The sequence below is a fragment of the Myxocyprinus asiaticus genome, chromosome 28 (assembly GCF_019703515.2).
Source record: "Myxocyprinus asiaticus isolate MX2 ecotype Aquarium Trade chromosome 28, UBuf_Myxa_2, whole genome shotgun sequence".
Lineage (NCBI taxonomy): Eukaryota > Metazoa > Chordata > Actinopteri > Cypriniformes > Catostomidae > Myxocyprinus > Myxocyprinus asiaticus.
Window position 1 is genome coordinate 9,445,423 of NC_059371.1, and position 27,748 is coordinate 9,473,170.

At 37.6% G+C, this 27,748-nt stretch overlaps 1 pseudogene; it reads right to left on the bottom strand.

Annotated features, from left to right (window-relative positions):
* Positions 1-206: 206 nt before the first annotated feature.
* LOC127419368 (uncharacterized) lies at positions 207-27,748 on the bottom strand (annotated as a pseudogene).

The following is a 27,748-nucleotide window of genomic DNA, read 5'->3' on the forward strand; positions in this document are numbered from 1 at the left end:
GAAAAATGCAACCTCCAAATCGTGCTCGTCACTGATTATGCAAACACATTTACTTTCTGCTTTCAACACGGCATCTGAACCCAGGTCTCCCACGCTGATGATGCAACATGCTTCCGGTCGCGCCACAATGGAATGTAAACATAATGGAGCCGATGCACAGTTGTCTGATAGGAGATGGCGCCTGTCGGTGAGTCAGTATAATGTGCCTAATCCAACGATACCGGAACTTTCTCGGAAACAATGTTGACTTCCCGTGTGATCATGTTGGTTTGGGGCAGGACTGTCTGTTTGGCAAACTAATTGAAGACAGAGATAGTGATTAGGAAACATGTTTGGAAGCAGTCACTACTTTTGCAATTCCAACTCGTGAGAGTATAATGGCATATAAATTGTACACTTCACCTTTAAGTTCACTTGCTGATATGTTTTCAGTCTTTCTTAGTCCTCGTCCTCGAGAACCGCAGCATTGCATATTTTGGATGTTGCCCTTATCTGACACACCTATTTTAGGTTTTTGAGTGTCTACTAACTGATCTGTTGAATCAGGTGGGTTAGATAAGGGAGACATCCACAATCCACAAGCAGTGCTTGGACACTCCATGACCAAGATTGAGAAAGTCTGTTTTAGATGTTGGATTTGCAGGTTTTTAAACTTTGATCTTACGAAGAATCTAGATCAGAATCTTTTTAAAAAAAAGTCAAATTTGACTTGCTATATTTTGAACCAAGTTTTCCCTTGAAGAGGATAAATGAAAATGAAAAAAAAAAAAAAAAAAGAAAGAAAATGGCACGTTTCAGCAAACAAGCCTTTATCAGTTTGTAAACCCTGATGAAGGCTTGTGTGTCGAAACGTGTCATTTTTTTTTCTAAAAAATCTCTCCCTTCAACAAGTGTTGCTGGATTTATCCTCTTTGATTGTACTTTGTCTTCTCCATGCACCTTGTCTGTAGGTGAAGTTGCACCAGACTGATTACTCTACTGAACCAAGTTTGCCCTGTCAGCCTGCTAGTGCCATAGTAAAAGTGAAAGAATTGATTCCAGTTCCAACTCATTAAAATATTATTTTATAGAAAAGTAGCCTTTAATAAAATGTCAATACAGCTACATTACACTGGAATATCTGACATTTTAATGCATCAGATTTGCAAGCTTAACAGATCTAAAACAAGAACAAGTAGCATTTGAAAAGGGATACTTGTGTGATTTAAAAAATGTTTACAGTAGTATTTTTGCACTTTGGACCCCCTCGTTCTCATATCTGTGCACTCATTATGTAAAGTATCTATGTCAATCATTTAGTACTAATGGAGCTAAAAGTTGGAATTAATTTTGTTTAGTGAAAGCAATGTGGTTGAAAATTTGTTTTTAAAATTATGATGTTGATTATCATAGTCCAATTGGCTTTTGCAAAAATGTCACAAGAGACTCATGAGAAATATTTGTAGTATTAAGCATTCACTATGACTGATTGTTGCTACTAATGTTATCATTCTCTCAAAGCTGGAAGAAAAGAAAACTTGGATAATATCGAATGTGACCACATTACTGTAAATGTATTTATGAAAGAAAAGCAACTGTAGCAGTAGACCTTTATTGTATGTGATAGATATCTGGTTGTGAATATCACTCAGATTTAATATTTCCAAATTCAGTTTTACCTCTGTAGTAAAATATGTATGCTGTAATAAACAGGCTCATTTCATTTGGAGTTTTCTTGATTCAGCCTGCCAACAGTTTGCCATTGACTAAAGACACAACACCTTTATTATCATCCCATCGAATCCCAAACTATTGGCCTCTACAATCAACTCTTTATGGACCATATCTAAGAACTGCTCCCCTTTCAAGAACCAAAAAAATAAAAAAAAGAAAGCTTGAAGCAGATGACCAGTGCCCCACCATTTGGGAGAGCACTTAGACAGCATGTGTCATCATTCAGAACCTGCATAGCCAGGCAGAACGACAGGAAGAATTGTATAACCATCATGTAAAGTGACCAACCACAGTTTGTTTTGTTATTATACTTCACGGTTTATCTAATATGGTTGGTACGATACCACAAGACCAGTGTGGGAAAATAAATAAATAAACTCTTTCAAATAATTGCACTGCATTATTAGTTCACAAAGGGTTGTATAGAAAACACTGAAGAAATAAGAAGACGTATGTAGACTTTGTAATCAGACTTTATGTCTGTCCCAGTACTTTGTAAACAGGACTATATTTCCAGGCTGACTGGTGAAAATCTATGCATCCAGACTCCCTGAGACTAGAATGTCTAGTCTGCTTCGTTGCCCAAATAACTTAGGGTACGTTTACACAACAATGATGTACTAAAAATGGAAAAGTTTTTCCTTTGTGTTTTTGAAAAGTTTCGCGTACAAACGACAACGTTGTCAAAACAATCCCCGTTCACACGGATCCGCGAAAATGACTAAAAACGCTGTATTATGCATGCTAGGCCAATAGTTGGCGATGTCACTTTGTAAAGAAACACTACGCGCCTGCGCACATAAGCATTCTTGCACAGTGCGGTGAATACAAGCAATGAAGATGGCGATCGCTGGTCATAGTAGTGATGCAGTAAATCTACACTTTGCTGGAGAAGCGTCAATAAACTCAAAATCTTGAGCAGCACAAACACAGTCCTGTAGTCCGCCATTGTAGTTTTGAATGTCTCGCGCATTTTTTTTTTTAAAGCTTTATTTAGTAACAAATCACACAATAATCAAATTAAAGCTTAAATTGTACAAAACTAGGTGTACTTTTTGACCATCGACATTTATGAACGTGATATTTCCCTAAAATAATAAACAAATTAAGAATGTTTTGAAGTACTCGCGTTCTTGCCAATAGACTGAACACGTAATATGCGTGCGCATGATGTCATCGTTTTCACAAATTCACATTTTTGTATGTTTACACTGAGACAATAATGGCATCGTTTTCAAAAACGTGCACTTTGAAACCCGTTTTCAAAAGTTTGCGTTTTCAGGCCCCAAAACGCCGCTGTCGTGTAAACGAACAGCCAAAACGCATAAAAATTTTCAGTTTTTAGTTGAAAATGTTGTCGTGTAAACGGCCCCTTAGACAAGTGATTTCATCAGAGATATACAGGTGCGAGAGTGACACATTGTTCTAACCAGATGCAATGCAATGCAATAAGATTCCAGTGACAAGCCATTTGTTTGTCCACGCTGAATGTGATAATGCTGTGCGATGCTGCACAATCACAGCCAATCTGAACATATGTGATGTAAATGTGCAGTTACGAGAAGCAGGACTTTGGACCTGCACGATGCCGCGAAAATAGAAACCTTGCGATCGACAGAATGTTCTGACACTCATTGCTTCTCATGGTTGTGACTGGTTATGGCAAAAACTCTGACTAAAGTAATAATACAAGCACAATCGACAGCATTTGTGGCATAATGTTGATTACCACAAAAATTTATTTCGATTCGTCCCTCCTTTAATAAAGAAGAAATCGATGTTACAGTGAGATAATTACAATGGATGTGAATGGGGTCAATTTCTGGAGGGTTTAAAGGCAGAAATGTGAAGCTTTTAATTTAATAAAGGCACATTAATTCTGCTAAATCTCATATTTTGAATGCTGTAAGATAATGGCCCAACACCTCTCTGATCCACAATGTTTGGTCATGGTGAATGAAAAAATGGTCCTGTCATTAAACTTATTGTCCATTATCCTAAAGATTGAAATATTTTTAACTTTCCTGCCTTCAAAAGAGAGAATAAAAGGAATGAACTTAGATACACAGTATAGTTAAACTTAACAGGGAGAACGATTTGTAATATTTGTGTTATTTACAGGCAGATTTACTTATAAACAGCTGCTTTAATTAGCCAAAATGAGACAGCGCTGTAATGGTCTGAGCCAACATGGTGTTAAATGGCTCCCCAATAGCTGGGGAGTATGAAGTAGTTTCCCTTGATGCTGTTGCTTTCAGTGTGTCAGTGCTTGAAGCTTTCTGTGTGTGCAGCAGGGTGTGTTTTCAAATTAGCTTTGAATTGCATCCTTATTCCATTTTCTGGTGCTGCAAGAAGAGCAGGGAATTAAGGGAGTGAGAGACAGACAGAGAGAGATAGAGCGAGAGAAATAGGGGGAAGAATATAATCAAATTTAGATCTCCAAGAATAGAGGCGCTGGTAAGAATAGAGAGAAGGATGAGAGAAGAAAGGGAGAGGGGAACGAGGAGTTGTGGCAGGACAAACTGCAGGCACTCTGCTGAAAATGCTGCAGTGAGCTGCATAATTAATCCAAAGGGAAGGCAAAGGGGAGGAGCCAGAGGCGGAGCTTAGTGCAAGCATGATTGAGGGTTTCTGTGCTGTCGAGGGGCTCCGCTGATGATTTGCTATTGCTGTATTCCCTTTGTACCTCATGCTTATCTCAGTGCGTTCTCAGAGGAGCACAACACTAACATTATGATACTGGGAGGAGAGTACAGATGGGAGGGAATGTTAGCATTGCTGCCTTCAATTCATATTCAAGCAAAAGGGCAGTCCTTCAGAAGGACAGTATTATCGAAAGGGTACACACTGTGTTCTGCATGTCTGTGACAATGTGGCAGATTCTCCCTGAATGGATTCATGTTTTGAATTACACCTTGACATAACAGACTCACACATAAACTGGTATTTCAAATGTATAGTTCCTCTGACCCTCAAAACCCAGTTTTACACAATATATACAGTGAGTGAACATGCCTACAGAGCATCTTAAAAGCAGTTCCCCTCAGATGTGAAAATGAAAAGACAGGCTATTTGCACGAAGCGTATATACCGATAGATGCCATTGATGGGCAGTAACTTCGCTACAAATAGTGAAGCTATTAGCTTAACTACATTTCTGAGTTGCGAGGTGGTAGCTTCACTAGTTTTTAAATCAAGTAGATTTTCAGTAGCGAAGCTATATTTTTTAATAAGTTAGCGGCGTAGCATTGACAGAAGCTACACTGCTACACCGTGCGTGCACCTGGTGTTTACTATCGCCAGTTTTGAATCAGAACTAAAGATGTAAGACTCAAATGAATCGCTCACCTGAGTCGGTTCATTACAATGAACTGGTCAAACGTGATAACAAAGCAGTCTGAATCGGTTCACAATTCAATCTGAATGACTCAGAAAGCTCACGTGCGTGCTGCTGAATCATTTGGTGCTCACTCACACTTGGCAACACGCTCATGGAATATTTAAAAATATGGATGTGACGAGAAGGAGGGCGGGGCCGGGCCGTGAGTGTGCATGGCCGGGTCCCAATTGGGCTAATCATCCGAGGAGAGGGATAAGGCTGAGCTGGATGCGGCAGTTCGGGAGAGAGAGAGCCACACGCAGCTGCCGTGTGTGTTTATGTTTGTGTATTTTACATTTTCATTAAACATTATTTTGACCGTTCAGCTGGTTCCCGCCTCCTCCTTGCCCATTTTAAACCCTGTTACAATGGAAAATAAAGATAACGCTGGTTTCAGTGGATCTACAATCAATGGAAACTAAACCTGCAAATGCATCATTTATTAAGGTCTTTATTAAGTTCAACATGTGTGCAGCTTGTGAGCAACTACTGCTGGTAAAGATTTTACCACCAAAAGTGTATCAAAACATTCAGCAGCCTACACGAAGACACATAAAAAAAAAGTACCATGGCATTACCATGTTTTTTGGACATGTTAAGGCAATGGCATATGAATAAGTTAATCATATAGTGACGTACCATAGTAGTACCATGGTATTCTTTGAAGTACTACACCACGTAAATACAGAATGGTACATAAATATGGTAATTGTATCTCAAAGTACCATGGTATTACCATCTGATACCATCAGATATCACATTGTTATTGCCCAGATGTGCTCACACACACAAGAAATTTGGCCTCTGATCAGAAGCTTCTAGTACAGAAATACAACCGCAAGACACTGAATTACAGGATAAGATGAATAGTTTGTGTACGAGTTTTTATACAGGAAAAAAGGAAAGGAAATTATGTTAAAATGGGTATGGGTTTGTAAAGGTAGTAGTATAAATATGAAAAAATAAAATGTAAAAATAGTGATTTTTCATTTTGAACACATGGGTTTGTATTGGTAGCATGTATAAATATGAATTTACATGTTTTTTTTTGTTTTTTTTTACATGCACATACATTTCATATAGCACCATACTGTATACTGTATTGCACTATACTGTACTATATGGTACCATGGCTTATATAAGCATCATGTAAAGACTTTTAGATGCTTTGTCTATGACGGTATGCTCTGTGCATCTGGTTGAAAAAAAAAAAGAAAAAGAAAAAACTAGCTTAAATGTAGCAAGCTACTTTTGGCGTGTAGCTTGTAGTGTAACTTGTTACATTCTCTTAAGTGTAGATTTTAGCTTAGCTTAACTAATTTTTTTTGTTGAGTACTGATAGATGCTATTTACAGTAAGTGCAAATAGTGACAAATGCTATTTTCTCTAAGTGTAAAAAGCAACAAAAAGCATCTTCTTGCACTAAATGCAAATAGCGTTAGATGCTATATGCACTTTAGTGCAAATAGTGGTAGATACTCTTACACCTCTGTTTAAATACTAACATACAGTATAGTGGCATCACTGCAGCATTTTTATTGTGTTTATTTGAGTCCCACAGACACCCTACACCAACTCCTACCCCTAAACCTACCTTACAAAAATTAACCATGGTTTTACTACAGTAACCATAGTATCACCATGGTATTTTTCTAGTAAAATCATACCACAAAATTAAACATGGTTACTATTAACTACTATTAACAACATGTTACTGTAGTAACACCATGGTTAGTACATCAGAACTATACAGTTTCCACCAAAACACATAGTTACTACAATATTACTACAGTAAAACCATGATTAATTTTATACGGATCAAATCCTTCTCTCAACTCCTCGACCTTCACTCTGACCAAATCTCTACGAGGAATCTCTTTTATTTATTACTATCTGTAGTATTATAGGAAATATTAAGAGTAGAGACATGGGAAAAAGTATGTCATGGGGTGGGATTTGAACCTGGATCTTCAGCGTGACAACACATAACATACAGTTGTTACACCCAGAGCTACAGCTGCACATGGGGGTGCAATTTGTCGTAAAATCCTGTGTTTCCACCACACTACTGGAGCGCAAATAGTCACTTATCCAATCTCTTAATCCACTAAATGTCTAACCCGTTATCCAGTTTAATGTCTCTGCCCCATCGCGAAAAATTCAAATATGCCCGCCTTCATTTGATCAGCAGTTGACCCCAAATAAATCTGTCGTGGCTGTCTTGAGTGTGGTCTGAGCAGTGGTGGGTGGAGTTTGTGTAAATAGCCTCTGGCAACAAGATAGGCTATTTGCACTTAGTATAAATAGACACTCCGAAATGAAAATAATAATAATAAAAAAATGTTGGCTTGAATGTGGTGAATTGATTGTAAGACTGTTGAAAGGACTAAAGAGCTTTAATAGGTCAGCATTGAAACTTTTAATCCTCACATTAAGTTATATTGAACTGTGATGGAGCACTAGGGCAGGGCATTTTGGCATTTTTTTACATCGTAATAGTCAGCCTGAAGGAAAGTAGTGGCTAAATTCCTTCACTTCTCAAGGGAAAGTTGAGTTACAAATAGGGATGGAAATCAAAAGGAATTTGACAATTCTTTAACATTTCATTAATGATGATTTTAGTACTTTTTAGGAAGAAATGCTTGGAAACAAAAATTTATTTTTGTTACATTTACTGCCCTCAGCAGTCTGTTGGCAAATGATAAGATCATTTCTGATTTCACCAAAGATTAATTTAAAACACTTCTTTATAATATATATATATATATATATATATATATATATATATATATATATATATATATATATATACATACATACATACACACACACACATTTGAAGTCAGAAGTTTACATACACTTAGGTTGAAGTCATTAAAACTTTTTTTTAACCACTCCACAGATGTAATATTAGCAAACAATAGTTTTGGCAAGTAATTTAGGACATCTACTTTATGCATGACACGAGTCATTTTTCCAACAATTGTTTACAGACAGATTGTTTCATTTTTAATTGACTATATCACAAATCCAGTGGGTCAGAAGTTTACATTCACTAAGTTAACTGTGCCTTTAAGCAGCTTGGAAAATTCCAGAAAATGATGTCAAGCTTTTAGACAATTAGCCAATTAGCTTCTGATAGGAGGTGTACTGAATTGGAGGTGTACCTGTGGATGTATTTAAAGGCCTACCTTCAAACTCAGTGCCTCTTTGCTTGACATCATGGGAAAATCCAAATAAATCATTCAAGACCTCATAAAAAAATAAAAAAATAAATAAAATAAAAAATTTGTGGACTTCCACAAGTCTGGTTCATCATTTGGAGCAATTTCCAAATGCCTGAAGGTACCACATTCATCTGTACAAACAATAGTATGCAAGTATAAACAGCATGGGACCACACAGCCATCACACCACTGAGGAAGGAGAAGCATTCTGTCTCCTAGAGATGAGCGTAGTTTGGTGTGAAAAGTGCAAATCTATCCCAGAACAATTGGAGGAAACAGGTAGACAAGTATCTATATCCACAATAAAACAAGTCCTATATTGACATAACCTGAAATGCTGCTCAGCAAGGAAGAAGCCGATGCTCCAGAACCGCCAAAAAAAATTCAGATTACAATTTGCAAGTTCACATGGGGACAAAGATCTTACTTTCTGGAGAAATGTCCTCTAGTCTAATAAAACAAAAATTGAACTGTTTGCCCATAATGACCATCGTTATGTTTGGAGAAAAAAAGGGTGAGGCTTGCAAGCCAATGAACACCATCCCAACCATGAAGCATGGGGGTGGCAGAATCATGTTGTGGGGGTGTTTTGCTGCAGGAGGGACTGGTGCACTTCACAAAATAAATGGCATCATAAGGAAGGAAAATTATGTGGATATATTGAAGCAACATCTCAAGACATCAGCCAGGAAGTTAAAGCTCAGTCGCAAATGGGTCTTCCAAAGGACCAGGACCCAAGCATACCTCCAAAGTTGTGGCAAAGTGGCTTAAGGACAACAAAGTCAAGGTATTGGAGTGGCCATCACAAAGCCCTGACCTCAATCTGATAGAAAATGTGTGGGCAGAACTGAAAAAGCATGTGCGAGCAAGGAGGCCTACAAACCTGTCTCAGTTACACCAGTTCTGTCTGGAGGAATGGGCCAAAATTCCAGCAACTTATTGTGGAAGGCTACCCAAAACGTTTGACCCAAGTTAAATAATTTAAAGGCAATGCTACCAAATACTAACAAAGTGTATGTAAACTTCTGACCCACTGGGAATGTGATGAAAGAAATAAAAGCTGAAATAAATCATTCTCTCTACTATTATTCTGACATTTCACAATTAAAATAAAATTGTGATCCTAACTGACCTAAGACAGGGAATGTTTTCTACGATTAAATGTCAGGAATTGTGAAAAACTGAGTTTATATGTATTTGGCTAAGGTTTATGTAAACTTCTGACTTCAACTGTACATATTTCTAATATATTTCATTCATTCATTGTTTATTATTATTTATTTTATACATGTCCAAAATTACATAATGTAGAACGCTGCACAACAAAATTCCTGGTTCATTTCGATCTTGACTTGACGAAGTCAGTAAAAATATCCAACTCAAAAGAATCATTCATTCCAGACCTGCCATACACTGGTTGTGCTGTGTGTATGGCACTACAGATTCAAAAGAACCAGCTCAAAAGAGTTATTCTTTCAGAAACCACACTACACTGGTCTTGCTGTAGACTCAGTAAAGGGTTAATGCTGCCGCTGAATTGCACTACAGTCAATGTATTTAGTATAGTTCCACCCACATCTGTGAAAAAATGTACATTCAAGAAATGGTTCTCTTTTCCCAACCCTAGTTACAAATTTGAAAAAGTATGTTTAAGAAATATAGAGCTGTTTCACCTGCATAGTACAATAATCAATAAAAGATAGCACAAGTCATGTAATCAAGTTAGATGATTATAAATATAGTAGAATAATGCAGTACCATGGGAATCCATAGCAAACTAGATGAGAAACAGACTCGTATAGATTATTTTATTTCATTGTAAAGTATTAAGCTTTTATAAACATGGCCTATATTTTATAGATCTATTATATATAAAAGCTTTTATAGGCTTTTATATGGTTATTTGGAGAATGGGATTGGGAAATGTTGTGAACCTGACTCAAGCTTGCAATGGCCACATGACCACCACAGTTCAATGGATCGAAAGCTTCGCTAGGACTAGGATACAATGACTGCAAACTCTGTCACTGCGAACTTTCAGCTGCTGTTTGCACTCCTGTCCTCTTTGGAGTGAGAGGTGTCTGAGGAATGTTCAATAGCCTGAGGATGATGAGATGTGAGATGTGCTGGTCTTATGTTGTCTGGTGGTCACAGATTGTCGGGTAATGCAGATTAGTGTTCCTCGGTTTCAAAGAAAGGAGCTTCACTAGCTTTTCAGCTTAGAGCAACCTTTCTCCCAAATTGGCTCTGAGTGACTACAGAGGCATTTCATGATGTACCACAAGAGATGAGTGCTTCTTTGTCTGTGTTACTGTACAATATGCTTTTGTTTGGCTGCTAGCCTTTGTCATGAAAAACAAGTCTGGCCTTATTTGACATATATTGGGCATGACAATGCAGAGATCCTCTTGTAACTTTGCATATGGATGTGTGGAATTTTTTAAAAACTTTCTGAACATCTGCCCCTCAGTAACATGGTAATTTTAGCATGCTATATCATTCTGTTAGTGTTCCCACAGTCATGGAAAATCAAATATCTGGTTTGTGATTTCCAGGCCTGGAAAAGTCAATGAAATTAATAGTATCTTAAAGGTTAGGTAGGGTAAAAAGTAGTGTTGGGTTTGAGTCCACCTTAGTCGAGTCTGGGTCAAGTCCAAGTCTTTAAACAATCGAGTCCGAGTTGAGTCCGAGTCCAAAAGGGGCTGAGTCGGACTCAAGACAGAGTCCATAACAGGCCGAGTCCGAGTCCAAATGAATCTGTTCATGAATCTGAATTAAAATTGTAACCGTAAACTCAACATCAATATTTTAAGCTTATTTTAAACTTCACAACTAAGAAAAAAAGTTTGTCAATATAAATGTAACAAAAACACCTCTGTTGCCTTTCATATATATATTTTATGATTAGTATCCTGCTGAACAAACTTCAAAGTGGTTTCAGAATGAAAGCATATGCTTTAAGTGTATGAAGACAAAACTGTCCTTCAACACACTTCTTATTGTGTTCTGTTGACATTTAAATTGTTTGTTGCTTTTTCCTCTCCACTCATTACAACCAAGGTTATTATGTTTGGAGTTTTTATTTCTACTTAATTTTCAATTTGTCAATTCAATTTAATTTAGTTTTATTTAAAATGATCCCTATCTATAGAAATAATAGTCTATACTGAGATTTCTTTCTGAATCTTTTTTCTCTATCTGCTGACAGATTTGGGAAAATACAGTACATACAAACAAGTCAACACAGTAGTAATTAGAACTCACTGAGAAGTTATGTCTCACGATTTGACTGCAAATGCTACATCCAAAAACACTGGAAAAGCCCACTGATTTTATAGTCTATAATTAAATTATAAACAAAACATTTCACTGCCCAAAAATATCCTAATATTTTATTGTGCATGGCTGAATGTTGTGAATGGTGGACAAATGCTGTAAAAGAATGAATTTTAAGTAGCTCGTCAATGCTTTGAAAATAGTCAATCAATAATAAATAGGTGCTATTTATCTGTCTAGAGTTGCTGTCTGCTTTAGCAAAAACACTTTTTCCCCCAGACTATTTAAAAAGTTACACAGTTAATTCATCAAGCTATTATGGACCAGTTCAAGCTGACAATACTGCATGGACCACAAGAGACTACAGAAACCTACATGTGCAGATACAATACACCTAAAAAGACTTAAAATCCAAAATTAATACTATTTTTATATATTTTTATTTTGATATGCTGTTTTTAGTAAACTGTGAGAGACATGATGTGGGTGACTTGACTCAATGAAGTTCTTGATTTTAAGTTTTTAACCACGATGAAACCACAATGCGAGCACCGTCTTGGCTGCACAAACGCCACACACAGTTTTGTTTAGTTTCTGTTACATTGGATACATACCCATCTTTATGTTTTCGTTGTGCCAGCCACCTCGGTAGTCGATGTTATACAGTAGTCTCTGTAGTAACATTCAAGCGTATTGTTGACTGATGAGTGTGCCTGTGCAAGTGCGTATGTGTGTGTGCGTGTTTGTTTAAACAGTGAAACAACTCTGGCTACGTCTACGACTGCAGAGATGTGTTCATTAATTTCTGTTTTGTTATTTTCTTTTTTTCATTGCATCACAAATGTCATGGACTCGGCTGGACTCGGAAAAAAATCCAGAGTCCCAAAGGCTCAAGTCCAAGTCAAGTTTGAGTAAATATTAACCCCGCTCACCATTCTGAACAGCACTGTGGCAGCAGTGGAGTCATTCAGGTTCCTGGGCACTACCATCTCACAGGACCTGAAGTGGGAGACACACATTGACTCCATTCTGAAAAAGGCCCAGCAGAGGTTGTACTTCCTTCACCAGTAGAGGAAGTTCAACCTGCCACAGGTGCTGCTGATACAGTGCTATTCAGCAGTCATTGAGTCTGTCCTCTACACTTCTATAACTGTCTGGTTTGGTTACCAAGTCAGACATCAGAAGACTTCAAAGGATAGTTCGGACTGCTGAGAGGATTATTGGCACTCCCCTACCCACCCTGCTAGAACTGTACACATCCAGAGTGACAAAAAGGGCTGGTAAAATCACTCTTGACCCCATTCACCCAGCACACTTCCTTTTCAAACTGTTGCCCTCTGGCAGGCACTACAGAGCACTGAGCACCAGAACAGCAAGGCACAAGAACAGTTTTTTCCATCAGGCCATCCACCTCATGAACAGTTAAAACTGCCCCCAAATACATTCCTTTGGTCAATACAACCATGTGCAATATTCAATCCATCCATTCCTACTTATATCCATATTTCATTTATATTCTTTAACATATACTGCCTCTTCTTCAATGCATTACATCACCTGCACATAACTGTTGTTGGGCCTCATGTATTCAGATAGAAGACAAAGGCAGGCCTAACAGTCGTAAAACCTAACTCAGCCCCCACACATTCCATGTCGTAAATTTTACTGATAAAAATCATGCCAAAATCAAACAAAGGGAGTCCAAAACAGACTACAAATCCAGGAAGCCTTGCTCACTAAAGGATCGAGCTCTCAACTCCTATTGGATGAGGCACACAACAGAACGTCCCTCAAACATGACATCATCAGGAGTTCAAATAATTCTGAAATGCTTAAAGATTTAAGCAATTTGATAGCTAATCTTATAATTCCAAGATCGACCTTTTAATACATGATGTTCAGCATTGAAATCCTTTCACTATGTGTTGAGGAAAACTTTGGTTTGGATCTCATTCACTGTGTCCAAAGACGGGATTTATGCAATCCATTTGTCAGTAGGCCCGTTCACACATGCGATTCAAGTAAGAGGTTACGTCTGGGCAGAGATAGAATATTATAGCGTGTTATTCTTGTGTTTCAAGGTTTTTGCTTGTACAGTTTACGGACCGCCATGTCCGCTCATTATTAATACTCAGGGTATTAATTATCACACATTTGTTTTGCTGTATTGTGGTCCAACCAGATTGGATTGTTGTGCATGTTCGCCATCGCGGGTGTGACAGAAACTGAGTTCATCCATTAGAGTCAAATAACGCAGGACTTTTACGAGCCCCGCTCGTAAAACCGCGTCTCTGAGTGATAAGCACAGCTGCTTTCTCTCCAACTATCGCAAAATCAGCTTTCGGGCTGTCACTTAATAATCTCTCTCTCTCTCTCTCTCTCTCTCTCTCTCTCTCTCTCTTTCACTAACCACACTGACACACACACACACACACACACTGTCACACACACCTTGTCACACACACACCTTATGTGTTGTAGGATTATTTTTATTTCCATATCTAATCATGTCACTGTTTAGTTTGTAGTTGTAAGTCGGAAGCTTATTGACTGCATTGTATTAATTATGAATTGATATTACTGCATAAATAAACTTTGTTTATATTACAAAGAGAAGTGTTTTGGTTTGTTTTGCATACGCCTGTGTCATGCTGACGGAATGTCAGTGCTCGGATTCGAACCTTCATTCATTGTTTTTTTCCCGAAAATCGATATTCTTCGGATGCCGATTTTCCTAAGAAAACAATCTAATATTGAGACTGTTTTAATATTTGGTTATTAGTCCCTAATTCCAGGGTGGTGCCCAGTCAATGTTAATACTTATTAATATTCTATTGATTTTTGATAATTTTGATAATTATCTTTGATGGTTGTTGAAATTGAATGATCAATAAGCTAGTGTTAATTTTAATTAATGTTTCATCGATGTTAACAATTAACGATTATCTTTGATAATTGTTGATTTAAAGGATTTAAAAAAGCTAACATTGATTCTCATCAATGTTCTATTGATTTTAATAATTAATAATTATCTTTGATAATTATTAATTATTGCTAATAACCAAACTTGCTCCTAAACGTAGCACACTACATTTACTGGAGCCCCATATAAGGTTTTAATGAGTTAGATATTAATTAATAACTACAGAAATAATTATTAATTATTTCTGATAGTAACACTGATCTAAACAACCAGTAAAGCCCTACACTGTATATCTGTATATAAAATATTCTAACAACATTATTGCACTATTGTATATTTCTGTTTTTTTATCTGTTATATCTTATTATTTATTTATTTTTATTTTTGTTATGTCATTATATGTATATTTTTTTAAATGTATATGTTTTTATGTTTGTATATACGTTGCATTCTCTTGCACTGGAAGCTTCTGTCACCAAGACAAATTCCTTGTATGTGTAAGCATACTTGGCAATAAAGCTGATTCTGATTCTCTTTACACTCTAGAGACTGTTGTGTGTGAAAATCCCAGGAGATAAGCAGTTACATAAATACTCAAACCAGCACGTCTGGCACCAACAATCATGCCACGGTCCTGAGTGTCAATCAATTTGATCACTGAGATCAAATTTTTTCCCCATTCAGATGGTTGATGTGAACATTAACTGAAGCTCCTGACCCATATCTGCATGATTTTTACATTACACTGCTGCCATATGATTGGCTGATTAGATAATCGCATGAATAAGCAGATGTACAGGTGTACCTAATAAAGTGGCCGGTGATTGTATATACAGGAAGGCATTCTATTCCAAGTCTGAAAAGATGTGAAAAGTCTGTGTGTGTAGTGGGGTTTGGTGCTCATCGAACTACATATTTCATTGCTTCATTTCGAGAAATTTCAGCTCATAACTCGCCCCATTGTTTGCACTACAGACATGAATGATACCTCAAATCATGTAACTTGTTGAGGAGAACTGTGCTATAACTTTTCTAAGCAATCAGACTTATCGCATAAAGTGGGTTTCAATCCAACTATTTTTATGTGCATTTTGAAATTGCACATAAGAAATCCTGAATAGAAATGCTTGAAATGCGAATAAACTTAAATTAAAATTTAATGTGCTAGGAGGAGGTGGATTTTCTAGAGTTTTGCAGTATTTAAAATGTGCATTAAGGTGATGGAAATTATGTTTTTGTAAATGCGATGATGTGTTTTGACCATTCGTGCATTTGTTATGAGTGTGCGATAGCTTGATGTGACTAGCCCACCGAAGGGTCTGACCTTGGCACACAATTCTTTGAACATAGCGCTTGTCATTCAAAAGTGTTTAACCCATAGCCGGTCGATAAAGTGGGTCCTCACAATCTGCCAGAACAGTTTTGAGAGCGGGTACTGCCAGGTATGTGGAGACTGGCAGTGTGTGGGCATCGCAGCTATTTCAGCCCACATTATATCAGATATTACACTTATTCTGCGGTTTCTCGTGGATGCATTTAAAAAAATGATATACCTGCTCCGATCTTGCAAATAAAACTGTCCCCAAAGCAGGAAGAGGTCATTCAGCTGCTCCGTCATGTCGAGGCGGCTCACTCATGATAATGCGCATTATGTAGTGGATGGAAACGCGCAACAATTCGTATTTTCTTTAGTCAAATTTTTAGAAATGTGCTTAAAAAATGCTAAACATTTTGGATGGAAACCCAGCAATAGTTACTTTGGGATGTGCTCTTTTGACATGGGACAGTAAGCAACCACCCAGAACATTCTAGCAACCACTTAGCAAGGCCCTAGCAACCACCCACAACACCCTGACAACTGGCTTGCACTACTCATATTATCTTCAGAAATTGTAAAAATCTATGTTTAAAAAGCCTTTAGAAAAATAAAACACCATATTCGATCACCCGTGATATGACAAATTGAATATGTAAAGACTTCAGCACATTGTCTGGCATCCTTTGCATCTTATATTACAAATACAGCCAGTAAGTGTTTGTTCTCTTAGCAGAGAAATAATAAATGGAGAAGCTATTGGAAAAATAATTTCCTCTTTAAAAGCCGTTGTTACACTGACATCAGCTACATTATCTCATAAGTCAAATTAAATAGAAATCGTGCTGCAGTGAAGTGTCAGATTCTTTTTGTGTGCATTTCATAAATAAATGTCACAGAAATCACTGGTGGCTCCAGTTAACACTCAGATACAAATGAAGATGCTGAATATACTAAGTTTGCTTACAATAATTGAACTCTAAATTAAAATCCTCTCTGTGGAATTCACAAACTGTTAGTCTAACTTGAAAATTCACATATTTAAGTGCAGCAACACTGAGCAGAGTATCATACTGTCATTAACAATATGTTATCTGTGTATCTTGCCATTTGAGGAGCTGTCCACATCATCTCTAAAGGGGTCAAGTCATTTGTGGACTTTACAACTTAAAGCAGTTCATCTCGGGTAGCTGATACCTCTACAATCACCACATGGTTAACTAAGAATCGATTAGTCCTGTCCTCTCCCTGCCTGACCTTGATTGATTGTAGATTCAACTCTAAGATTACAGAACCATGTGTAAATTGGTGATAAACATTCACACCTTGACAGAGATTGCATGTGTGTGTGTATGTGTGTGTGTGTGTGTGTGTGGGGGGGGGGGGGCAGGTTTGGGTGGTTTATGAGGACATTTTTTTTTAGGTCACAAACTGGTCATTACAAGGGTATTATGCTATAAATGTGGTTTATGAGGACATTTCTAGTGTCCCCATAATTTAAATCGCTTAAAAAACATACATGTAACATGTAACATACAAAGATTGTTTATACAGTATAAAATCATTATGTCTATGGAGAGTCCTCATAATGATAGCAGCACCAATGTGTGTGTGTGTGTGTGTGTGTGTGTGTGTGTGATTTTAAACAGCATGTTAAGCATGACACTATTTTGCAGTACATTAATAATGAGCCACAGATAGTTGTGATTAATCAGAAGCTGAGTGAACATTTGGGAGCTGGTGAAATATGGCTTTGGTTCTCCACACAAGCAGCAGTGCTTGGGGTGTCCAGGAGAACAGCTGGGGAGAACCAGTCAACGTCCAATAGATTTATCACCACACTCTTTAGGCGTCTTCTCCACAGAAACAGATGATCAAATCCAAAACCGCAGAGAAGTGAACCAGAGTGATATGTACTGTAGAATCTGGAGCATTTCAGGTCTTCATGTCAGGTACCTATGGAGTAGACTCAGCCTTAGATTGCAGGCCTACAAACCGCCCATGGATAGTTCACAGTCCTTTCAGTTCACTTGTGAAAAAAAAAAAAGTAATGTTTAAAAGTTCCCTGCTCTAAAGAGTGATTCCAAGGAAGAAAGAGTTGCTGGATTTGCAAACAATTTTAAGATTTGTTACATCAAATCTTTAAGAACTATTGAGGAGTTTTGTTTGAAATACTTGCAACACTGTAAAAAGTGGTAACCTGCAATTGTTATCCTATTAGGAGCAAGACATCCTTGAGCCCCTTAAATTTTGCAGCACACATGGCGGCACACACGGACAGTAGCTACTATGGAGGCCAGCAACACTGCAAAATTGTGTTTAAACTCTGCGTTCGTGTAAAATTACAGTCTTGCGGCACTACAAGAAATCCAGGATAAATCTTATGGAGTTTACTCATACCAACACTAGAGATACTGTTAGCTCCTTAGAGCACCAGGCCTGGAGAGTGCGGCCTTGCCCAAGCAGCGATGCCAGCATAGAAGGCCCCGCAAGCAGTGAGAGAGGACGCAGAAGTGAGGCAATTGGGCCAGTGTTTACGCCAGGCTAGTGGCTAACCAAACCAGACTTGCACCTCTTCTCTCTTTCTAGCCAACAAAGGCGCACTGTACAATAAGATGGACAGATGGACTTCCTCTGGATTTGGATGACAACACAGCGCAAGTTGAGGGACTAGTGGATATTAATTTTCAGGACGTGACTGCATGACAACATTCCTGACTTTGCAGTTCTCTGCAGCTACATTTTGGATCATGTTTACACTAATGCATTGGATGCATGCAGACATTTCCCTCGCCCCAGCCCCCGCCTCGGGAGCTCTGAGCACTCTTCTGTTATTCTAATGCCAATGACAAAATCATCAGAATATGACCAGAGGGTGCATTCTCAGCCCTTGAGGACTGTTCTGAACGCAGACTGGAACACAGCTGCTTTAACATCAGAGAGCCTCACATATGGAGATAAAACAGTATCAAAACATCTCACAAATGCACACGACAATCCAGAAATGCACGCAACAGATCCACACATGCCCAGACAATCCAGAAATGCATGCAACAGGTCATGCACAAGGCAATCAACAAATGCACATAACAGATCCACAGAGGCAAAAAGCAATCCACAAATGCACTCAACTGGTCCATACACACACAGCAATCCACACATACACGCAACAGATCTACACATAGGCTCAATTCACAAATGCACGCATCAGAATGCACAGATATAAGCTATAAAATGATGTCTTTGCTCAGTTTACAGTCCTTAAATGTGCACACAAATACTGAGACCTTTACCATTGGTGTTCTGCCTCAAGGATGTCCATGAATGTGCTTTTGCATTTGTGGAGTGTTTTGAGACTCTTGCTCCGTGGACTTGATTCACAAATACGAGCAAGCTGATCTGAACCGTGTAGCAAATTAGCTTAAAAAGGGAATTATTTATAATTAATTATAACTGGTTATAATTAATAATAAATATTTAGATTAGATCTTAGAATTAACTGTAGCAGAATCAATATTACAATTACTTGATCTGTCCGTCCACCGAGCAGACAATATAATTATTTATCAATTCTAGGAAGATTACTTTCCTGGCCAAGGAACAATAGCCTTCCTACTTATACAGTGCTAGCAGTAGTTTAGCATGTAGCAAGGAGCAACATTCAGTGACTTTGAATTGTGAGCGGAACACAGAGACAATCAATTGTGAATATAAGGGATTTAATAAATGAAACTATAACTAACATACAAACAAACTAAGCAAAACATACATATATAGAATGAAGGAAAGTAAGGAAAGGAGAGAGAAGAGCAAAGAAGGGCAGTATTTCACATCAATTAACCACAACCTAAATGAGAATCATCAGAGGCACAATTCACCTTAAAAGGGGTTCAAACTTAAACACGCATCTAATCTGTTGTAAATGGTTACTTGCATTGGTTTGTTGCTGAATAAGAGTCTTGATGCGGTAGACGAGGTTCTCGACGATTTCTTTAGGAGTGAGTTGAAGAAGTCCACAGGAAATCCACAAAGTTACTTGAAGGTAAACACTGCCAGAAGGTTAAACTCAAGAGAGAGTTTTTGGAGTGTGTTGGTCTCAAGAAGAAGAGTTTTTGAGCGATGATTAGTCTGCGTTCTGGAGTTTTAATAGTTCATTGCCGCACCCATTTTGTGGGTGGAGTGGCCAATCAGAGGCATGCATTTTGAGCGGGAGAGACATCCTTTGTCTCCGTTTATGGCCCATTTGCATTTTATTGCTGATCTGGACCGCTAGTGCAGCTTTTAATTCAAAACATAGTAAGAATTGTTCGATGCATTTCACGATCACATGGTGTACATTATTGTGTGAGAAATAAAGAGAAGATCATTTTGATACCAAGAAGGTAACCTCCAGACGATATTAAAGCAGAGATACACTCATACACTTGAATATAGGCATTTAACGTCTAACTAATACAAGTAAAGGGTTTTAACTAAGTTAATATGATAGGGGAATATACATACAACACATGCACATAGCAGATACATTTATAACTGCTTACTATGGCCTAAATAGAGAAAATGTCTTTAAGTCTTTAAAGCAATAAAGTGATTTGATTTGATTTGATTTGATAAAGGGTTTTAACTAAGTTAATATGATAGGGGAATATACATACAACACATGCACATAGCAGATACATTTATAACTGCTTACTATGGCCTAAATAGAGAAAATGTCTTTAGGTGTGTGTGTGACGTGTATTGGAATTACTGGAGACAGACAACTGCTCTGGTGCCTGGCACGGGGGTCACCCCCCTTTCTGTGGAATGTGTTTGAAGCTTGATGGAGATACTCCAGAGGCGACCTGTTTTAGCATCCTTTTGATAGTGATAAAGACCATCTGCAATTTAGCACCCATATAAATGTAAACGCGGAGGCCAGGTCAGTAATTTATATGCAAATGTCAAAAGGCTAAAAGGGTTTTTTTTAAACAAAGTATAATTAGCCATCACTGATCTTACACAGACGTTACAACCGTCTTCTGTTCATTTGATGCTAAATGATGACGTAACCCGTGTTCCTCAAGCGGACACTTACTGACCTTAAAAGCGGAATCCTCCATTGGCTGTTTCTAAGGAAAAAAATTTTTAAGTCGCTGAAGACAGTTGTTCTCTAGACAATATTTCTGTCGAAATATATGAATTAAAATGATTTGTACTGGACATATGAATGGAAATCCGTCCCTGTAACCTCAGTAAATAATCATTGAAATCTTCTAATCCAGTAATCACAAATGATCCAACCTAACCAGGGCTGAAAAAAGTAACAAGCATTGTGTCACAGCTCCATTTATGCACAGCTTTAGCAGCAGTCAAAACAATTAACTAGTAAATAATTACAATAGAATAAACAACTAGTGGATCGCCTCATATGACCAATTTAAAAAAATAAATAAATAAATAAATAAATTTGGAAAACTGCCAGCCTTATAAATCTAAAAGCACATTACTAAACTGCTTCAGTACAAAAATAGATATATGTTATGGTTCAGAGGTACATTTATTGTAAGGCTGGATGTGCAACAGTAGTGTTGCAAGAACAGTCTAACCTGCAGTTGCATTATTATTATTTTTTATTTTTTTATTTTAATGAAATTAATAATAACCCAGACAGCATTAAATGTAACACTGCTGATGAATATTGGCGATAATTATTTAAATAACTTATAAATGATTCAATTGTATATCCTAATTGTTTCTGTCATTTTCTTGACTCCTCCCTCATTAACACGAGGAACATATGCATGGATGCAATGCAGATGCAAAATCAAAGAAAGAAATCAAAGTAGTTCATGTGTAAAATGGAGTATCTTTGCTCACTCAAGAGTCTATTGTATTAGTGTATTACCTCTGTGCTTTAAGGGATCTGCCATGAAGTTGTTTGAACTTTAAGACAATCTTAATAAATCTTTATTAAAAAGATGCCATTTTGAAGTATGTTGTAATGTAACTTCAAATATTACCTCTCCCTCATCCGCCCCAGAATCTATGCCCCTAACCTTGTAAAACTACAAGAGTCTGATTGACTTGTCTGACTGTCAAGTTTCTTAAAACTTTAAACTGTAGATGTTGCTGATCGCAGTAGGCAGCTGATATTTGCATTTTATGCCGTTGTTGCACTCGTGGGTGATATTTTATTTATTGAGCTTCGATTATTAAAGTCCACCATACAAAGAGTGCAAATAAAAGTCCCGTCCCATGAACATGCGTGCCTGAAAGTTTTTTTTTTATTTTTTTATTTATTTTTTTATGTTCATTAATGTTGTGTTAAATGTTTATTGTATTTTGTATTGTATAGTGTATATTGTTATTTTATTTTTATTACCGTAACTTGCCGTTTCTTTACTATCATTATTTTATCTTTATTTTTCTTTACTATTTTTCTGTTTTTATTGTTATTTGTTCCAGTTTCATTATTATTATTTTCTTTGTCTTGTCATTATTTGTTGCGAGTATTGAAGCGTTGGCAATATTTAATGTAAACACAGTCATGCCAATAAAGTAGGCTGCTTTGAAACTTTGACATTGCATGATAGCAGGGGTGTGCAGTGAAGCCAGTATCTGTATTTGTGTCTGTATCTGTTCATATGACAAAATTATCTGTATCTGTCTCTGTATTCGGATAGAACCGGGTGTGGGTGGGCCTTAAACCGGAAGTGCGTCAAAACAAAACGAAACACCCATTTTTAAATGTTACTCTCACATTTATAGTTTATATTAATACAGTATGCCTTGTATATGCCTTTTCATAATAATAGCCTAATAATAATAATAGCAACAATAATAATAATTATATTATTAGTATTATTTATTTTTGTATTTTTTTAAATGTTATTTTCTTCTTTTTTTTTTTTTCAGATGGAGCTGAATTTGTAGGCTACATTAACTTTGGAATATGTTGTGGTTTCTCCTGGTATTTCAGATATTAATATCTGCATGACACAGCATTTTTGTTTGTCTGTGTATGTATAACAACATTGTTCTGGAGGCAAGAGGTGTCAAGAAAAATGTGAAATGTCAAGCACACATTTTGCAGTGAATAATAAAAACAAATTCAAACATTAAAAGAAATTAAAAGAAATTAAAATACATAGCCTACAAACTGGTGAAAGTCCCGTAAGTCTATCAGGAATTTTTTAAGATAGGACACCATTATTTAGTCAAATAATAATAATAATAACAGGCTAATTATAATATGCTTGCATAATAATAATAATAATAATAATAATAATAATAATAATAATACATTTATATAGCGCCTTTCCAGAGTTCAAGAACACTTAACATTTTCAAATTTAGCACAGTTTAAAGAAGAAGAAAGAAAATAATGACAGAGCATGTTTCATGTTTCTTTATTTTATGCAAGGAGGAATATTCCTAAGAGATGATTAGACTACTCTATTCAGCATTTAAACCTTTATGAAGCATTTTATTTATTTTTTTTTTTTTTTTTTTTTTTTTTTTTTTAAGCAGATAATTACCTTAATCACTAAAGTGAATAAAAATGTGGTCAACTTTAAGAGACGGAAAGACGTGCTCCAACGTGAAATCATCACTTCAGGTCAGGAATTTAACATCGCGCTCAGGTTTAGGCTATAAATAAATATATGGGAATCACATGGGAGTTGAGACCGTGCCCATCCGATCTGAAATCACACCATGCACATATTTATTCATAAGCTTTACACTTTAGAAATATTGGCTGCACAGATTCATACATTTGTTGTAATTTTGGATATATTTATTTAAAATGTCATTTTATTCATATGCCTCTTGGATAATCAGTCATTCAAATATTTTTTATATTATTCGGATGAATCCGTTATTCATTTTGAAGTCATTATTTGTGCCTTTCCGAATAAGGTATTCGGCTTCAGGCACATCCTACATAATAGCCAATTTGATTGATTTTATTCCAGGAGGCCTAATTTTATAAATAGTTTGTAAGATAATTTTTGTATTGTTTGATGTTAATAGTTTTTGTGTTATTGGTTGCTGTCTACCTACTGAATTGTCTCCCAAGGACAATAAAGATTGAAAGTGAAAGAAAAAAATCATATTATCAAGGTGCATTGCAATATTATTAATATTAAATCATTGAAAAATTATATATATACATTATATATATATATATATATATATATATATATATATATATATATATATATATATATATATAAACAAAACATTTTCAATAGCTACTGCCCTGTAACAGATAAGATGTGCATTTGATTCAGTAGGCTAATTGCTTTTGTAATTTAGTTTGATTCTAAACGGTACCTTCCTAAAAATAAAGAAAATTAACTACAAGGACAAGGTAAAATATGCTTTTTTTCTATATTTCTATAACAAATTTTCTGGAATTTCGGCTCCGGCTTGCATTCACACAGAAGGTTCCTCGGCAATTATGCCGGGAATATCTCGGGATCAAAGCCCAGTGTGAGTGAGATTTTAAATTGGGAGACCAAGGGACAGGGAGTAAGCAATGCAGCCAAAGAATGCACACATTAGCTTTCCAGGGGGTCTCCTGTTGCATTCAGGAGGTCTGCGGTCCACTTGTCACTTCTCGCAACAGCAAGAATTTTGTCAGGGTTGTATGTGTTTTGTTCCATGCCATGTTTGTTCCTGTCATGTGATCTTGTATGTGGTCCCCTGGTCATGTTTCCCTCCATGTTCATGTGTCTTGTTTTCATTGGTTTATTGTCTAGTTACCTTGTTATCAGTTTAGTCTTGTCATTGGTTAACTTGTTTGTCTTGTTACCCTTGTCCATGTATATAAGCCTCATGTTTGTCCATTGTCAGGTATTGTTTGTTTATGTAACATTGTCAAGTCAAGTCAAGTCTAGTCAAGTCTAGTCTTGTCTAGTCTAGTCTAGTCTAGTCTAGTCTAGTCAAGCCAAGCCAAGTCAAGTCAAGTCAAGTCGTTTATGTTTGTTATGTTTTGAATTCACGTTTTTGGTTATCACTTATGTAAATAAACTGCACTTGGGTTCTTCACATCATCATCGTCTTCGTCTGCCTGTTACTGCCAGCCATCGTTACAGAATACCTGACCGACCAAAATGAACCCAGCAATCCAGCTTCTTCATTTACGTCAAGGGCATCGTCCCCTGGAGGATTATGTCACAGAGTTTTGTGGTCTTTGCTACCATGTCGATTTTAATGAGATTGCCCTCAAGGACTGTTTTCGCTTTGGACTTTATGAGCCAATCTCTTCCCTGATGCCAGGTGGTCAGAGTACCCACACCCTGGCTCAGTATATCGACCTTGCCCTACTAATTTTGGTTCATTGTTCACTGTGAGGAAGGTGGATGCCAAGCCAGAGTCCCACGTCATGGCTGCCAAGCCAGAGTCCCACATCATGGCTGCCAAGCCAGAGTCCCACATCATGGCCGCCAAGCCAGAGTTCCTCGTCATGGTTGCTGAGCTAGCGCCATATTTTGCCCCGGATCCTGTGTCTGCTCCTTGCCATGTCACAGCAATGCCTCAGCCTGCTCCATGCCATGTCACAGCCATGCCTGAGCTTGCTCCATGCCAAGTCACTGCCATGCCTGAGACTGCTCCATGCCATGTCAAAGCCAAGCTTCAGTCTGCTCCATGCAATGTCTCAGGTTCACCTCTGGTCAACGAGCCAATGCCCAAGCCTGCCACGGTCAATGAGCCAACGCCCACATCTGTCACGTCCAACGAACCAGCGTTGCAAGCCTCGTCCGTCCCAGGGCCAGCATTGCAAATCTTGTCCATTCCAGGGCCATCTCTCATTGGGCTATCTGAGTTGGAATTGGTTCCCGCCCTTGTGCCCACCCTGAGTTCTCCTGATCAGCCAGTTTCCCCCAAGCCACCAGCTCGATCATCGCCCTCTGAGATATCCCAAACACAGAGAACTTTTGAACCTCCGACTCCACCTAGACCCTCTTAGCCCTGGACTACACCTTGGCCTGTCGATCCCTCGACATCACCTCGGCGCTACGTTCCCTCGGCTCCTCCGCAGTCCTTCAGCCTGTCGGCTTTACCAGGGTCCCTCTTCCCTCCAGCTCCTTCTTGGTCTGTCGGTCACCTGGCTCCACCTTGGCTCTCCAATCCTCTGGCTATGCCTCATCTCTCCGATCCTTCAGCTCCACCAGGGACCTCCATCCCAACGGCTCCACCTTGGTCCTCAGTCTCACCAGCTCTGCTTCAGTCTTCCGATCCCCCAACTCCGCCTTGCTCCTCCAAGCCTCCAGCGCTGCCTTGGTCCTCCCTGCCTCCGGCTACACCCTGACCCTTCGAGTCTTCGGCTACTTTCTGGGTATCCAGTTCTCCATGGTTTCGCCCCTCGATTCTCTCACGGATCTGCCTTCCATGGCTCCGCCCCTCGAGCTTCTCATGGCTCTACCCCACATGGTCTCACCAGACCATGCCCCACACCTTGATTCACCATGTTTCCATGTCATGCCACATAACCATGTCAAGTCACCACTTTACAGAAAAGTATGCAGTAACAGAAAATGGTGCTGTTATGGCTTAAAGTCCTCATTTTGCAGTTTAAATAAATAAAACGATTGAAAATCATGCCTTGAAAAATATTCTCCACTCATAGCATGAATATAATGCCAATATTAGTTATCTAAATGTAGTGCAAGTCTTGTTTTATGTAAGTAAACTGAGTAGATGTTGGTGGGCAATGCTTATAAAGGATTGTCTATGAACTGTAAGATTAATGATGTTCATAGTGACAAACAGCTCACTGTTCATTCAGCACTCTGAATTCAAGTCATTTTTATTTTTATAGTGCCCTTAAAATACAAATTGTTTCAAAGCAGCTTTACACAACAAACCAGATTTACACAGTTTTATCATGCTCCGGTTTAGGAAGTTCAGGTTATTGTAATAATATTTACCTGTTATAAATAGACATTGATGTAAATTAAAAAAAAATTCAGAGCTCAGCATTTATGTGATCATTTTCCTAAGTTTAGAAGCGATTTGAGTGATCCTGTGATTCTTGTAACATAAATGTTACATTATTTGAATTTATTTTATTTTATTATATTATATTTTATTAAGCACTGCTCTATTTGAAGACAGTAAATTAAAAGAAAATGAGGCCCATTTTCTGAATTATTGGCTGTAACTAAAAACCAACCAATTAAAAAAAATAAAATAAAGACAAAGAAAAATAGTTATAAAAGCTTGTATTTACTGGAAAGTGATCAGTAATGTATGGAGCGGCAGTTTCTTTTATAACAGCATCTTCAAAGAAAGTCCGGTCCATTATCCCTTCGAAGACTGCAATAAGTCCTGGTCCCAGTCTGGATATTGCCCCCAAACATGAATGTTTAGTGGGTGTTTTGTCTTTGGTTTGAAAACTTTTGGTTTTATCATCAATCCATTTTTGGGCTTGTTGGAGACATATCTCTTTGTTTTTGTCTCTGATCATGGGACAATGTTGGGTTTTCCTGTACTTCCATCCTAGTCTTTGCCTGATCCTCCAAATGGACCGCTCACTGATGTCCACTCCATTGTCACGCCAGAGCTGTTTTTTCACAGAACATGCCACCAGTTCATCATTATGTCTGGTCATGTTGTCTATGGTTATGATAGTGTCACTAAAATCAAGGACAGAAGATTGAATAAATATTATGCACCTTAGGCACAACCAACATATGCCATTGTGGCAACACACTTATTAGAGTATTATTGTATGAAGTGGGTAACTTATTTAATTAGCGAGGTTTATGTATGCTAGATGTTTGTTCTTTGTAATGTCTTCTAATGGTGCTCAATGTAGCGTGTACACCAATGGAATTTAGATGGTGGTGTATTTCTCGAGTGGATCTTCCAGCAGACTGCATCATCCTGATGTTTTGGGAATGCAGTTTGTTGATCTTGGTCAT